Source organism: Oryctolagus cuniculus, chromosome 12 (assembly GCF_051225735.1).
Source record: "Oryctolagus cuniculus isolate XC-2025 breed Fujian yellow rabbit chromosome 12, ASM5122573v1, whole genome shotgun sequence".
Lineage (NCBI taxonomy): Eukaryota > Metazoa > Chordata > Mammalia > Lagomorpha > Leporidae > Oryctolagus > Oryctolagus cuniculus.
This window is the reverse complement of record NC_142878.1, coordinates 89,806,065-89,818,838: the sequence shown is the minus strand read 5'-3', so window position 1 is coordinate 89,818,838 and position 12,774 is coordinate 89,806,065. Positions and strand designations below refer to the sequence as shown.

Genomic DNA, 12,774 nt, shown 5'->3' with positions numbered 1-12,774 from the left:
CTCCCCGCTTCACAGATGAGGAAACAGGCAGAGAGGTTAAAGGCGGAGCTAGGATGCCACGCATGCGCTTGGCGGTGCATTGCGTGATGATTGAAAGTCACGATGGTGGCAGGAGCTGATGCCGTGAGAAAACGCGTGTGTTATACTGTCGGTGGGGGAAGGGTTACGGATGTCTACAAATAAATATGTGGGGCGGGCACTGCGGCGCAGCAGGTTCAGCCACTGCTTGGGACACCTGCATCCCCTCTCGGAGAGCCAGGGATCGAGTCCCACCTTTCAACTCAGCTTCCCGCCGATGCACTCCTTGGCGGTGGAAGATGGCCCAAGTGTGTGGGTCCCTCCAAATGAAATTCCTGGATCCTGGCTCCGGTGTGGTCCAAAAATAGGTAAAGGGAAAGAAACTTGAATGAAGATGCACCAGCACGGCCCCAGGTACTTACACCGGGTAAGGGGGAGCAAGTGACTTTTTGATACCTTGCTGTGTTTTCCGCAACAAGCAGGCATGTGGGTTCATCCAAATGTGTTTGCTTTATCTGAAAGGCGGGGGGACAGAGAGGGCTCGCATCTTCTGGTCCACTCTCGAGAGCCCTACGATGACCAGGGGGCCAAAGGCAGAGCTAAGAACTCAACCCAGGTCTCCCCCACAGACCCGAGACGGGAGCCTGCTGCCTCCCAAGAGGCTGGCATTGGAAGTGCAGCCGGGACTCGAACCCACACACTTTGATACGGGTGCAGGTGCCCTAAGAGACGTCTTCACTGCCGCACCGAACACCCACCTCATCTTTTTAACCATGAAAGGCGCAGTCTGAGGGTCAGATTCGTGGCTGCGTTACACCTGCCGAGAGGGAGAGGGCGCAGGACCCAGTCCCCAAACCTCCTCCGCCTGGGCTTCCTGTTTCATCCTCACAAGACTCATCTGTTCGTTCACTCCTTCATCCCCTCCCTCACTCATGAGGCCCCTGGCAGGCAGGGGGATCCCCAGAGACCAGGCTTGTCTCCAGCTCTGGGAGCACAGACTGGGAGACACGGAGGGCGTGGGGGGACAGGATGGACCACGGCCGTCATCTGGCAGGTGTTTGGTGCATCGTTAGGATGCCTGCATCCTCCATCAGAATCCTGGATCCGAGTCCCAACTCTGCTCTGATCCAGCTCCCAGGAGGCACCCCAGGGGCAGCGGACGGTGGCTCAAGTACTGGAGTCCCTGCCCACCGTGTGGGAGACCCGGATGGAGTTCCTGCCTCCTGACTTCAGCTTGGCCAGACATCTCGGATATGAACCAGTGCTTGGGAGATCTCTCTCTCTCTCTCTCTCTCTCTCTCTCTGTGTCACTCTTCCAAATAAAAATAATTTTTAAAAGAAAAGAAAAAAGCAAAGGACAAACTGTGGAAAATACTTGCAGCTCATATCACACTGAGGGCGCCCATATGCCTGATTTATGAAGAGTTTCTAAAAGCAAAGACGGGAAAAGCCAGCAAAGTCTCAGGAAAGAAATGGGCTGAAGATGTCGGCAGACAGTTCACAGAAAAAGAGACGCAAATGCCCCTTAACCTCATGCAAAGATGATCAACACGGCTCAAAGAGAAGAAACGAAAATCTAAGCCACTCGGAGGTGCCGGCTCCCGCCTATCAGATTGGAAGCCATCCAAAAGTCTGGCAGCCCAGGCTGCTGGGGAGGCCGTGGGGGCTGCCAGACGGCGCTGGTGGGGATGCCCCCCGCCCCCCGCCCCTGCAGGGGAGTTGCGGTGCCTTCAACCTGTGTCTCTGGAACCCCACTACCAGCTCTGCCCCCGACATATACCAGCTCAGACGCCCCAAGGTGCAGACACAGGCTCTGGACTGCAATTCTGCTTTAGCAGCAAGACTCTGGGAACCAGGAAGATGCCTGCAGGGACTGTGGCTGCGAGAGAGACAGGGGGAAAGCTGCACAACCCAGCGGGGCGGGGCGAGATCGCCGGCAGGGGGGTGACAGGAAAGAAGGCGAGGTGCAGGGAAGCATGGCTGCAGGCGCACGCTCACCCAAGGAAGCGAGCGAGCGGCGCAGGCGTCCGTGCAGCGGTTGCCACGCCCGCTGGTCTGGGTGCCTGCCTTCAAGTCCAGGCCCTGCTGCTGATCCAGCTCCCTGCTAATGCGCCTGGGAGGCAGCAAGTGATGGCTCAGGTGCTGGGGTCCCAGAGCGACACAGGAGAGATCTGGACTGAGCTCTCGGCTCCTGGCTTTGGTCTCGCCCAGTCCTTGCTATGGTGAGCATCTGGAGAGCGGACCAGTATACAGAAGAGATCTCTCTCTCTCTGTCTCTCTCTGCATCTCTCCCTTTCAAACAAATGAAAATGAACAAATGCACAAAGGGCCTGGCACTGTGGCGCAGTAGGTTAAGCCTGTATTGGCAGTGCCTTATCGGAGCGCTAGATCAAGTCCCCAGTGCTGTGCTTCTGATCCAACTCCCAGCTAATACATCTGCAAAAGCAGCAGAGGACGGCCCAAGCGCTTGGGCCCCTGCACCCATGTGGCAGATCTGGTAGAAGCTCCTGGCCGCTGGCTTCGTCCTGCCACAGCTCCAGCTGTTGTAGCCATTTGGGGAGTGAACCAGCAAGTGGAAGACCTCTCTCTCTCTCTCTCTCTCTTCCTGTATGTGTGTGTGTGTGTCTTCCTCTCTCTCTCTGTAACTCTGCCTTTCAAATAAATAAATAAATCTTAAAAAGAAGTCCCTGTACAATCCCATGACGCAGCATTGTGGGGGCTGGAGGTGGGAGGGCTGACTCCAAAGGGCAGGAAGGAATTTTCTGGAATGGCTGGAAACACGCTGTATCTTGACAATGGCGGTGTGTCTACACCTGCCACTCATTTGTCGCATTTCATCTGACTACGTTGAGAAGCAGTGAGTTTTGCAGTACGTGAACCATGCCTCAACCTGGCGCTCGACAATCAACTAAACATTGATCGACTATCTGATGACTCAACAAATGGGAGCAACCCAGAAGGAAGAACAGGTGAGGCCAGGAGTCTGAGTCGGGGGCTGAGGGACCGACAAGAGCGCAGACTGTGGAGACCGGCGGGCTGCGGGACGGTCAGGGCGGAGACCCGGAGGCCACAGGCCTTTGCCGTCAGCCGGCCCTTTCTTCTCCCCTCTCCTGCCCGGGTCCCCATCCCAGTCCTGGCTCCCGGCCTCCTGCTCCTGAAACAGCTCCCAGCTCTCCCTCCGAGAGACTCAACCAGGCACTGCCCAAGTTCAAGTTCCCCTGGGCCCTGAGAGGGGTGATTGTGTGCACACAGAGCCCCGTGGGTCTTCCTGCTCTTTCTGACACCATCTGAGCCTTGGCCAGCATGGGTAGCAGGCACAGGCACCACCTACCGGCACGGTGGCGGGCAGGAGAAGTGTGGTTTTTGGGAGACCCTTGGTCACCCCAGGGCTCCCAGGCTGCTGGAGGTCTGGACTCTTGCTTGTGGTTTCCGAGCCTGACCGCTGAGCCTGTCCTAGGTCCCGGTTCCGTGCAGAGTGAGCCGTGGGGGAGGAGGGCATCTTACCTGCGGCTGGATGCTTGCGGCGGGGGGCCTGAGCTGGGGCGGGATTCGGCCCAAGAGGGAGGTGCTGGATTCGAAGGGGGAAGAAGGCTTTCCAAGCAGCACTTTCTGAAGGTGCCAGGAGGGGGCTCTGACATCCTTCAAGCCCAGGGGTATCCAGGGGCGGGGCTTGTGGGAACTACCCGGGCCCCTGGAAAAGTCCCCCACCCCAGTTTGCCCAGGTTCCTAGCTCTCAATCAGTGGAGAAGACCCGGTTTCAGTGCTGTCTGTCCTGTGGCGGAGCTGGCGGCCTTGAGCAGGCCACCACACCACGGAGCCTCAGTCCTCATGTCTGTGAAATGGGGTGGCCCCTCCCTCAGCTGCTGTGTGCATTAAGTGAGAGAGTGAAGTCGGGGTGCCCAGCGCCCAGCCCATGGGACCGCGGTGGGAAAGTGAAGGCGGCAGCAGAATCGAGTCTGCCGAGGGCGGTGAGAACTAGGGAGACGCCTGGGCACCCAGGCTGTGGGCTCGGCTTGGGCTCAGATGCTGGCTGTGGCAGCTGCACACTGGGGGTCCCTCAGCCAGTCTCTTTGCTCCTGTAATGTGGGGGCGCCATGCCTGCATCGCAGGGCGCAGGTGGGTGGGTGCGACTGGGGCAGAAGCTAGTGTGTTCCCAGCAGCCGTGTGGCCCCTCGACTCCTTCCATCCAGGGCCTTTGTGGGGTGCAGACTCTGAACCGGCTTCTTGCTCAGGCCCGGGGCAGGGAGGTGTCCAAGCCCAAGTCTCGCCCAGGAAGGCATAGCCAGGCTGCTTCCTGGAAGCCGCGGTCTTGTGGGCAGGAGAGAGCCTCCCGGAACTTCCTAGGGTTTTCAAGTCCTGGTGCCCCGTGGCCATGTCTCTGACTCATTGCCTTCGCGCAGGCTTTCCCCATATGGACCCAGGACGCCTGCACTTCCCAAAAGGGATCCGGGAGAGGAGAGAGCGAGCTTGGGCCCCATCTGAGCTCTGTGGGGACAGCAGGAGCTTCCAAATGAGTGCATGCCAATGTCCCAAGCCCGCGGTCTGAGGACATGAACTTGTACTGCAGGCAGACGGGAGGGTGGGGAAGTGGAGACCCAGGCCGGATCCCACGGGAGGAAAACCCTGGGAAGCTGCAGGAGAGACTGTCCCGAGACCGAGGGGCCAAGCGCACAGCAGCCGGCTTCGTGGGGTCAGGGCCCCTCCCTTTTAATAGCTGTTTGAGGTCTTTGTGCAAAGTCCTAGTGGCTCCAGCCTCAAAATACATCCCGACCTTATCTTGTAGTGATATGCACTGACATTTTTATGGATGAAATAATATGATGTCTGGGATTTGCTTCAAAATAACCCAGTTGCTGGGAGGGGTGGACGGCTTATATGTAACAAAACTGGCCCCATCCCCAAGTGGGTGATGGGGACCTGGGAGTCGCCTGTACCAGGTCTCACGACTTTGGTATATGCTTGCTGTTTTCCATAATAGAAAAATTTGCATGTGCAGAATCGGCCTCACGCTCACTGCCCTGGTCTCTGCAGAGTCATGTGTGACCTGGATGGCTGCAGGAGGCGCCTCACAGGTGAGCGAGCCACAGGTGAGCCTGCCTCGGCCCAGCCTATTCTCAACACGGCCACTAGAGGGAGCCTGCAACAACGCGACCCTCTCTGGTCCCAGCTTGTTCTGGGAACACAGGAGAGGGTCTTGAAGACCTCCTCCCGGAGGGGTCCTGAGAAGTCTGGGGCCTGCTTGCTCAGCCCCCCACAGTCTCTCCATGAGCCTGACACTGCGTGCTGCGGGGAGGAGCCTCAGATCTCACGGGTCCTACATGGCGGGTCCCATGCTGCGGTATTGCTTGGATATAGTGACACTAAACCCCGTGCAGATACACATGCGATGGCTGCCTGAAACTCAAGGCCAGCTGCAAGCCCTGTATCCTATGGGGCAAGCCCACCCCCACCAGACTATGGCCTCCTCCCCAAAGGCTCATGTTGTCATCTGAATGCGCCCCGGGGTCTCTCCTAGCAGACAGAGCGGAATCAGCTCGGCGCCCAGTTACAAGGATTTCACGCCCGCTTGCTTCAGGGGTGATGTGCCCTTTAATTGTGCACAACCTGCTCAACTGTTCATGGCAACCCTGCAGCAGCCCAGAGAAGTAGGTGCTTCTGGCATGAGAGGAGCGGCTCTCCCAGCTCCCACTGTGCCCAACAGTGGCCAGAGCCTGGCAGGGACTGGCCATCCCAAGCTCTGGGAGCTTTTGGATTTGAGCCCCATGTGGGATGGGTCTAAATCTTACAATGCCTCCTGGTGGTGGGCAGAGGGGCCCCGTGCCAGGCGCCAGCTTGCCCCCACGGCCTGAGGCTGCCCACTCAAATCATTCCAAGTAAACATTTGACGAGCCCGGTCCCAGGCCTCGTCCCCCTCCAACACTCGGCCCTTGTTTCTCCACAGGCCGCCTCTGTGTCTCCCGCTTTGTGGTGACATTTCAGTGTGGCCCTGCAAGGACAGGGTGACACCGCCCCCTTCCGCCCTGTCCCCATCCCATTCTGAAAACAGGCCCGATGGAGGTGGTCGCCTCAGTGGTGCGCGCTTGGCGGGGGCGGCCCGGCAGACAGGCCGTCGCCGGGCTGGGCTGGTCACCCCCGGCCGCCCCGCGTGGGCCGCCGCGCGGACGCCAGCTGAGCACGGCTCTGCCCGGGCCTGGAGTGGTCTGAATGGCCGCGGCTGCCTCTCAGCAGAGAAGCCACAGATAACGCTGGCGACAGCGCCAGATAAAACGGCCTCCCAGACAGGCCCCAAGGGCCCCCTCAGCCAGGCCCGTGGCAGGGGTCAGCGCCTCCCTGGGGTCTCAGTCGGTCCCCGCCCGAGGCTGGGGAGCAGACCCCTTCCTACCCAAGGCTTGGGTAAGCGAATCCTGAGTGATTCCTACAGACAGAATACCCAGGACAGGTCCAGGGAACTGGGGGGGGGGGGAGGGAGGCCAGAACCCCTCCCCAGACCCCCGTCCCAAGAGGGGACAAAGAAGCCAGGGTATGTGACCACATCGGCTGTCTGACCCGGCCAGGCCTCCGTCCCCAGGCCCTGGGGGAGCTGCAGCATAGGAAGGGGCATCTAACCAGTCTTGGGCTGAGACCCCAGACTCAACGTGTCCACGACACAGGAGTTCCCAGTCCGAGGGAGGAGGCAGGTGATGGCCGGAGCACTTAGGTCGCTGCCACCCCACGCAACCCTGCTGACCCCCATTGCGCTCCCAGCTCCAGACAGCCCTGCCCAGCCCTAGCTGTTGTGGGCGTTTGGCCAGTGACCCAGAAGATGCGAGCTCTATGTCTCTCTCTCAAATATAAAATAATGAATGAATGAGTGAATGAATGAATGAATACAAGAAACAGACGACCTTGAAGGCAGGTGAGAAGGGGGAGGAGCAGGCTCTGCGGCTGGTCAGCGCTGGGGCAGACTCAGCTTCTCACTGGGAGTCGCTCTCAGGCCCTCCCACCTGTGCACACCCGGCACAGCGCCAGGTGGTCAGACCAAGAACACGAAGGTTGGAAACACGAGTGCTCCGTGACCTCTACGGGAAGCAAAAGGCGTGGCCAAGAGGGTGGGGGCAGCGGCTCCTGGACCCCAGACAGCAGGGGAGGAGGGGCTGAGGTGACATTAGAGAAGCCCACCCCCATGCACAGACCCCCATCTTTTCAGAGAAAGCATGAAGGAGGAGCCTGGCTGGTCCCCTGGGCAGCCCAGGCCCCCAGCCCCTCACCCTCCCTCTGGCCCTGGCCAGGCCTGGCTCTGCTGCAGACTTCCCAAGGGACCCTGGGGCAGCCCCTTCCCTTCTCTGGGCTTGGGGCAGTGACTTTGGACAGGATGGGAGGGGCACAGTTGTCCCCCGCAGGTGATCCAGGGGGCACTTTGGGTACAAGGCTGCAGGGCTCCACTGCGAGTGAGCCCCAGGCCCTCACGCTCCTCTCTAGCGACTCCTCCCCCTCTGCTCCCCACTTCCGGGTCTTCCTGCCACCCCCCCACCCCAGGCCAGGAGACCTGACCGCCCATGAGTTGCTATGTTAAATGACCAATGAACACTGTCATTTTCTCATCAAGGAGCAAAGCAACAGAAAAACCAAGAACTAAGGAATGAGACCGCGCTGCACACTATCATCTGCCCACAGCCGATGCCACGGGGGCGGCAGCGACTGGTAGCCATGGCAGGGCGGCTGGGCATGGCCCCCTGGTCCTGCAGAGAGTGGCGCTGGGGAGGAGGGATGCTCATGGGTGCCTGTCCCAGGCAGGCAGGCCCACTTCCTCGGTCCCATTTACCCTGTACCCGCACGCTTGGATTTTATTTATTTATTATTTATTTGAAAGGCAGAGTTAGAGAGAGAGAGAGAAGAGGAGACAGAGACTGATCTTCCATCCACTAGTCCACTCCCAAATGTCTCCAACAGCCAGGGCTGAGCCAGGCTGTAGCCAAGAGCTTCTTCCGGGTCTCCCACATGGGTGGCAGGAGCCCAAGTACTCGGGGCACCTTCTGCTGCTTTCCCAGGCGCATCAGCAGGGAGCTGGATGGGAAGTGGATCAGCTGGGACTTGAACTGGTGTCCATAAGGGATGCTGGTATTGCGGGCCATGGCTTTAACCTGCTGAGCCACAGCACCAGCCCCTTCCCCTCCTTTTAGCTTTCCATCAAGAACACACAACGTACAGGGAGCGCAACACATGTGACTCTCTTATTTGTGTTTGAAACCATGTGACGGCAAGCAGATCGCACTTGCGACACGCCAGCCGTCTCACCGCCCCCCCCAAGTCAGCACTGTGATCGTGACCTCTCTCACCGTAGCTCTCACCGTCTCTGTTCTTGAACTTCCTATTAATAGATTCAGACGGTATCTGTTCTTTTGTGTCTGCCTTCTTTCAACCAACAAAATGTCAGCGACATCCTTGTGGCTGCGACTGTCGGTGGCTTCTTTGGTTTCCGACGTTGCTGTGTGTAACATCCCACTGGAGCAGGACTTAGGGAGGCTGTCTTCTGCTGACGGCCCCCGGGGCGTGTTCCACTGGGGGCTGTCGCTGCAAGCAACCCTTGCCAACACCTCGTCCATGGCAGCAGGATGTGTGCCCCCGTTTCCCTTGGACACAAGTCGAGGAGTGCACCTGCTGGGCCGGGGGACAGGTGTACCTTAGCAGTCCTGGTTATTCACACAGCAAGCACGTTAGCCCTGCTCTGTGGACGCAGAATCAGAGGCTGGGGAGCGCAAGCCGCTCACCAGAGCTCACAGCGTCCACAGCGGAGCCTGATCTGGAGTCCAGAGACGCCAGACCCCGGCATTTCTGATTGGAGGCCGGCTTCCTGGCACATCTTTTCATCCTGCTTTGTAGAACAGGTGGAGGGGTTGGAAGGAGCCATAGACAGGGGGCAGCACAGCGAGGGCTTGGGACAGCCAGCCCTGTAATCAGCCCAGCACTAGCCTACCCCGGGGACTGGACAGAAGCTTCCAGAATGAGTAGGGCCGCTCATCTGGCCCTGCCCCTACCCACTCACTCACCTCTCCCAGCCCTTCTGCCTTCCCTGTTGCCCCCCGCCCCCACCCCCACCCCAACAATGCCCAGCATGGGCCCAGCATGGCCTTGACACCTGCAGCCCCCTCCCCTGAACGTCTCCAAGGCGATGTAGTTGCCCCACTTTAGCCGCCGCCCCTGCTCATTCCCCGCCCCGAACTCTCCCTTGCTGGGTGACCTTGTATTTCCTGTACGTTTTGTTTACTGTGTGTTCCCCAGCCCAGAACGGGTGCTGGAGGGCAGGCCTGGTGACTTCTTTCCCACCCACAGCGGGGCGGGGGGTAGGTGGGGGGCCGTGTCTGGCACCAGGGTAGGCGCCCCAGAAATATTTGATGAATGAGAGAAGAATGAACACATGAAAAGCAGCGCCTTGGGGCAGCGGGTGGCAGAGGATACGGGTCAGGAGAGGCTTCTGGCGCCAGTCACAGCCGCTGACATCCGAGTCCTGAGACAAAGCCCTCCCCGGGGAGCTGGCCTGGAGCCCTGGACGCCGCCGTGCCCAGCCTGGCCGTGGGGACCTCGAGGCGGTGCCGTGCTCAGCCGTCCCTATGAGCTCTCCAGAGATCTGCACAGACGGGGGCACCAGGCAGGGCTCATCCAGCCCCAGCCAGGCTGGCCTTCAGGACGGGCGGAGGTGGCGATTGGGGATTTCTGGATGGGGCAGGGAGCCGATGGCCTCGAACACCCCCACCCCCCAACACTTGTCCCCTGTCTTCAGGGACTAGAAATATCAGAGGGGGTGCTGGATGGTTCCCCTCTCCCCTAGCTCAGGCCTAGAATACACTCCTCACTCCCACTGGGACTTGTTGGCCTGGGAAGCCTTTGCTGATTCCTGCCAGAGTTCTGAGCCTCAATGTTCCCATCTGTAAAGTGGGTGGAAGGAGTCGGACCCTAAATCAAGGAGCTGCTGGCAGGAATTCTCGCACCCCGGGGCTGCTGTGAGGCCTCTGGCAGAGCCCTCCCTCCGGTGTGAAACGAGATGTGGCCCTGTCCAGGGAGGAGGGTGAGAGCATGGGACACAGCTTGGCCCTGCCCTGGGCAGGCTGGCGGCTTCCTCTCCCAGATGGGGCAGGACTGTGTGCCCGGCGGCTTCTCTCTCCTCCGCTGACCAGGGCTCTGAGTTGAGAGGGTTCCTCCGGTGGACCCCGGCTCAGTCCTGTCCTCTCCGGTTAGTGCAAGCTGGTCTCACCAGGACGGAGGGAAGGTCAAGTCCACCTTTGCCTCCCGTCAGACAGGGACCTGATTTGCAGGTGGAGAAGCGAGGTCCTGCCGGGGCATCTCACGGACCAGTCACCGGAGCACTTAGGGACGCCCGGCCTGGGCTCGAAGCTGCCTCTCAGGCTGCCCCGTGGGTCTCTCTCGCACGCCCGTGAGATGCATGGCCTAGGTGGTTCAGGACTGCCGCTCGGAGAGGTTGTGCGGGTGGTGTGAGGTCACACAGCCAGGGCGGACAACCAGAGCCGGCTGACTCCAGCTCTGCTGCCTACGCCTCCTCCGTGGTGCAGGGGGAGGCAGGAGCGCGAGGGCCGCGGGAAGGGAGGGGCTGGGGAGCGAGGAGGGCGGGGCGGGGCGGGGGCGGGGTCTTGGGCCAGTTTTTGGCTTTATCAGAAAAGCCCCTCCTCAGACCTCTGCCTTGCCCGCTGCTCCCACACTTCCCCCAGGGTCCAGCTCGGGGGGCGCTCTCCCAGGAAGGGGCACTTCCTTGGGGACCACTGGGTCTGTAACCCCCACGAGGCCCCTCTGCCAGTCTCCACACCTGTCACCGTGCAAAGCGCCATCTGCAGGGATGTGGCTGTTCGCCCGCACCGGAACGTGCGCTTTGGACCCGCCTTGCCGCCCCGCCGCCTCAAGGCCTCACTCGGTCCCTGCACAGAGCAGACGTTGCAGCCCTTGTCCGGGGCTTTCTTCCCGCAGGAGCCGGAGGAGCGGGCTCTACTCTGCGCGAGGCACGCGGGCACCGCGCACTTGCCGCGCCGCTGCTGTCGACCCATTTCCCGGATGGGACCCGAGGAGCCCTGGGGTCGGTCCTGCCCCAGGATCCCCGCCGAGAGCCGGGCAGAGCCGGCGCGGGCAGGGGGCGCGGCGGCCGGGGCCCTGGCCGCGCGCCGCGGGCCGCACCCGCCGCAGCGCCGCGCTCCGCCCTCGGAGCTGGCGCCGCCCGCGCACGGCGACCCCGCGAGCGGCCCGGGCGCTGCCAGCGCGCGTTCCCCAGCAGGGGCCGTCGCGGCGCTAATGACAGGCGAGCCGGGGCCGCCCGGCCGCCGTGACGCCCCGGGCTCCCCAGACCCCGGGCCCCCAGACTCGGGGCGCCCACAAGCCCCGCGGGGCCGCGGGAACCGGCAATTTCCCCGGCCCGCCCGGCCCGCCCGGCCGCCGCCCGCTCTGTACTTAGCCTGATGACGGGTTCCGCGGCCCCGATGGCCGGGCGGGCGAAGCCGGTCCCGTGCTCGGCTCGCAGGCGGCCGCCGGGCCTGTGTCATCCAACAGGAATTTCTGTTTTGCCCTCCGCGGGGCTGGAAGGAAAAACAATAATTAGGTCACTGGGCAGGCGGCAGAGAGGGTGTGGGACAGCCAGTGGCGCCCTGTCGGGCAGGGAGAGGGGCTGCGAGGCCGGGAGAAGGGGAGCCCCCGCCCCCGCGCGCGCCCCTCCCCAGGGTGCCCGTGTGCTGCTCAGGCTCCTAGGGGCACCTCTCTCAGGCAGCACAGTGTGTGCTGGGCGCTGGAGACTCAGCAATGGCCGAAAGGGACGGGAGGGCCTGGCTCACCAACAGAGCAGCCACAAAATGGCACACAGTGAGCGGTAGGGGGTAAGCTGCACAAACCCAGCGCTTGGGGGGGAGGGGGGTGCTGTGGCTAGAGCTGGGGATGGGGTAGTTAGGGAAGACTTCCTGGAGGAAGTGACACCTGGTCAGGCGCCTGAAAGGATTGGGCTGGGACAGCCAGGTTGGAGGTGTTCCAGGTGGAGGCTCTGGATTAAAGACACACATTTTGGGGGTCCCATGCTTCGCAGAGGACATAGCCATGTGCTCCTGTGTTGGAGGAAAACTGTTGTGAATTTACTGAGAGGCACCGGGTGTGGGTGCCGCACTCGTGAGCTAAGACTTCTGCAAGGGGGGTTCCCGGCGCTGTGGTGTAGGCGGTTAAGCTGCTGCCTGTGATGCCGGCATCCCATATGGCGCTGGTTCCACTCCCGGCTGCTGCACTTCTGATCCAGCTCCCTCTAATGGTCTGGGAAAGCAGCAGAAAATGGCCCAAGTCCTTGGACCCCTGCACCCGCGTGGGAGACCCGGAGGAAGCTCCTGGCTCCTGGCTTTGGTCTGGCCCAGCCCTGGCCATTGTGGCTATTTGGGGCGTAGACCAGCAGAGGGAAGATCTCTCTGTCTCTCCCTCTCTCTCTGTAACTCTGCCTTTCAAATAAATTTAAAAATAAATCTTAAAAAACAAAGACTTGTGTAAGGGGTCAGCTGGACTTGGCACAGTTCTTCCATGACACTGGGATTTTAAGGCAACCACTGGGAGAAGCCAACTCCGTCCGCGGGTGTGGTCAGGGCGAGCCAAGAGCGGGGAGGCAGGCAAATTCAGCCTTTCTCTAAGGGGAAGAGGGAGCGATGGTTTCGAGAGTGGGAGGCACGGGAGCCCGCTGCAGAGGACTCCGGCTGACGGCAGCCGTCCTTGGGTGAGCGCGCACTCCACACTGGCACAGGCTGGCGGTCCTCC

The 12,774-nt window shown here is 61.1% G+C and overlaps 1 long non-coding RNA gene across 3 annotated transcripts; it reads right to left on the bottom strand.

Annotated features, from left to right (window-relative positions):
* Positions 1–7,839: 7,839 nt before the first annotated feature.
* On the bottom strand, positions 7,840–11,849 carry LOC138844555 (uncharacterized). Of its 3 annotated transcripts, none has more exons than XR_016218555.1 (4): positions 11,446–11,849; positions 10,814–10,922; positions 8,766–8,866; positions 7,840–8,655 (listed from the first exon to the last, which is right to left on the bottom strand). It is a non-coding gene; the product is annotated as an uncharacterized LOC138844555 (long non-coding RNA). The 3 variants fall into 3 exon arrangements; XR_016218556.1 differs by having other exon boundaries at positions 7,840–8,652; positions 11,446–11,846; XR_016218557.1 differs by having other exon boundaries at positions 7,840–8,866; positions 11,446–11,845.
* Between the last annotated feature and the right edge of the window lie 925 nt (positions 11,850–12,774).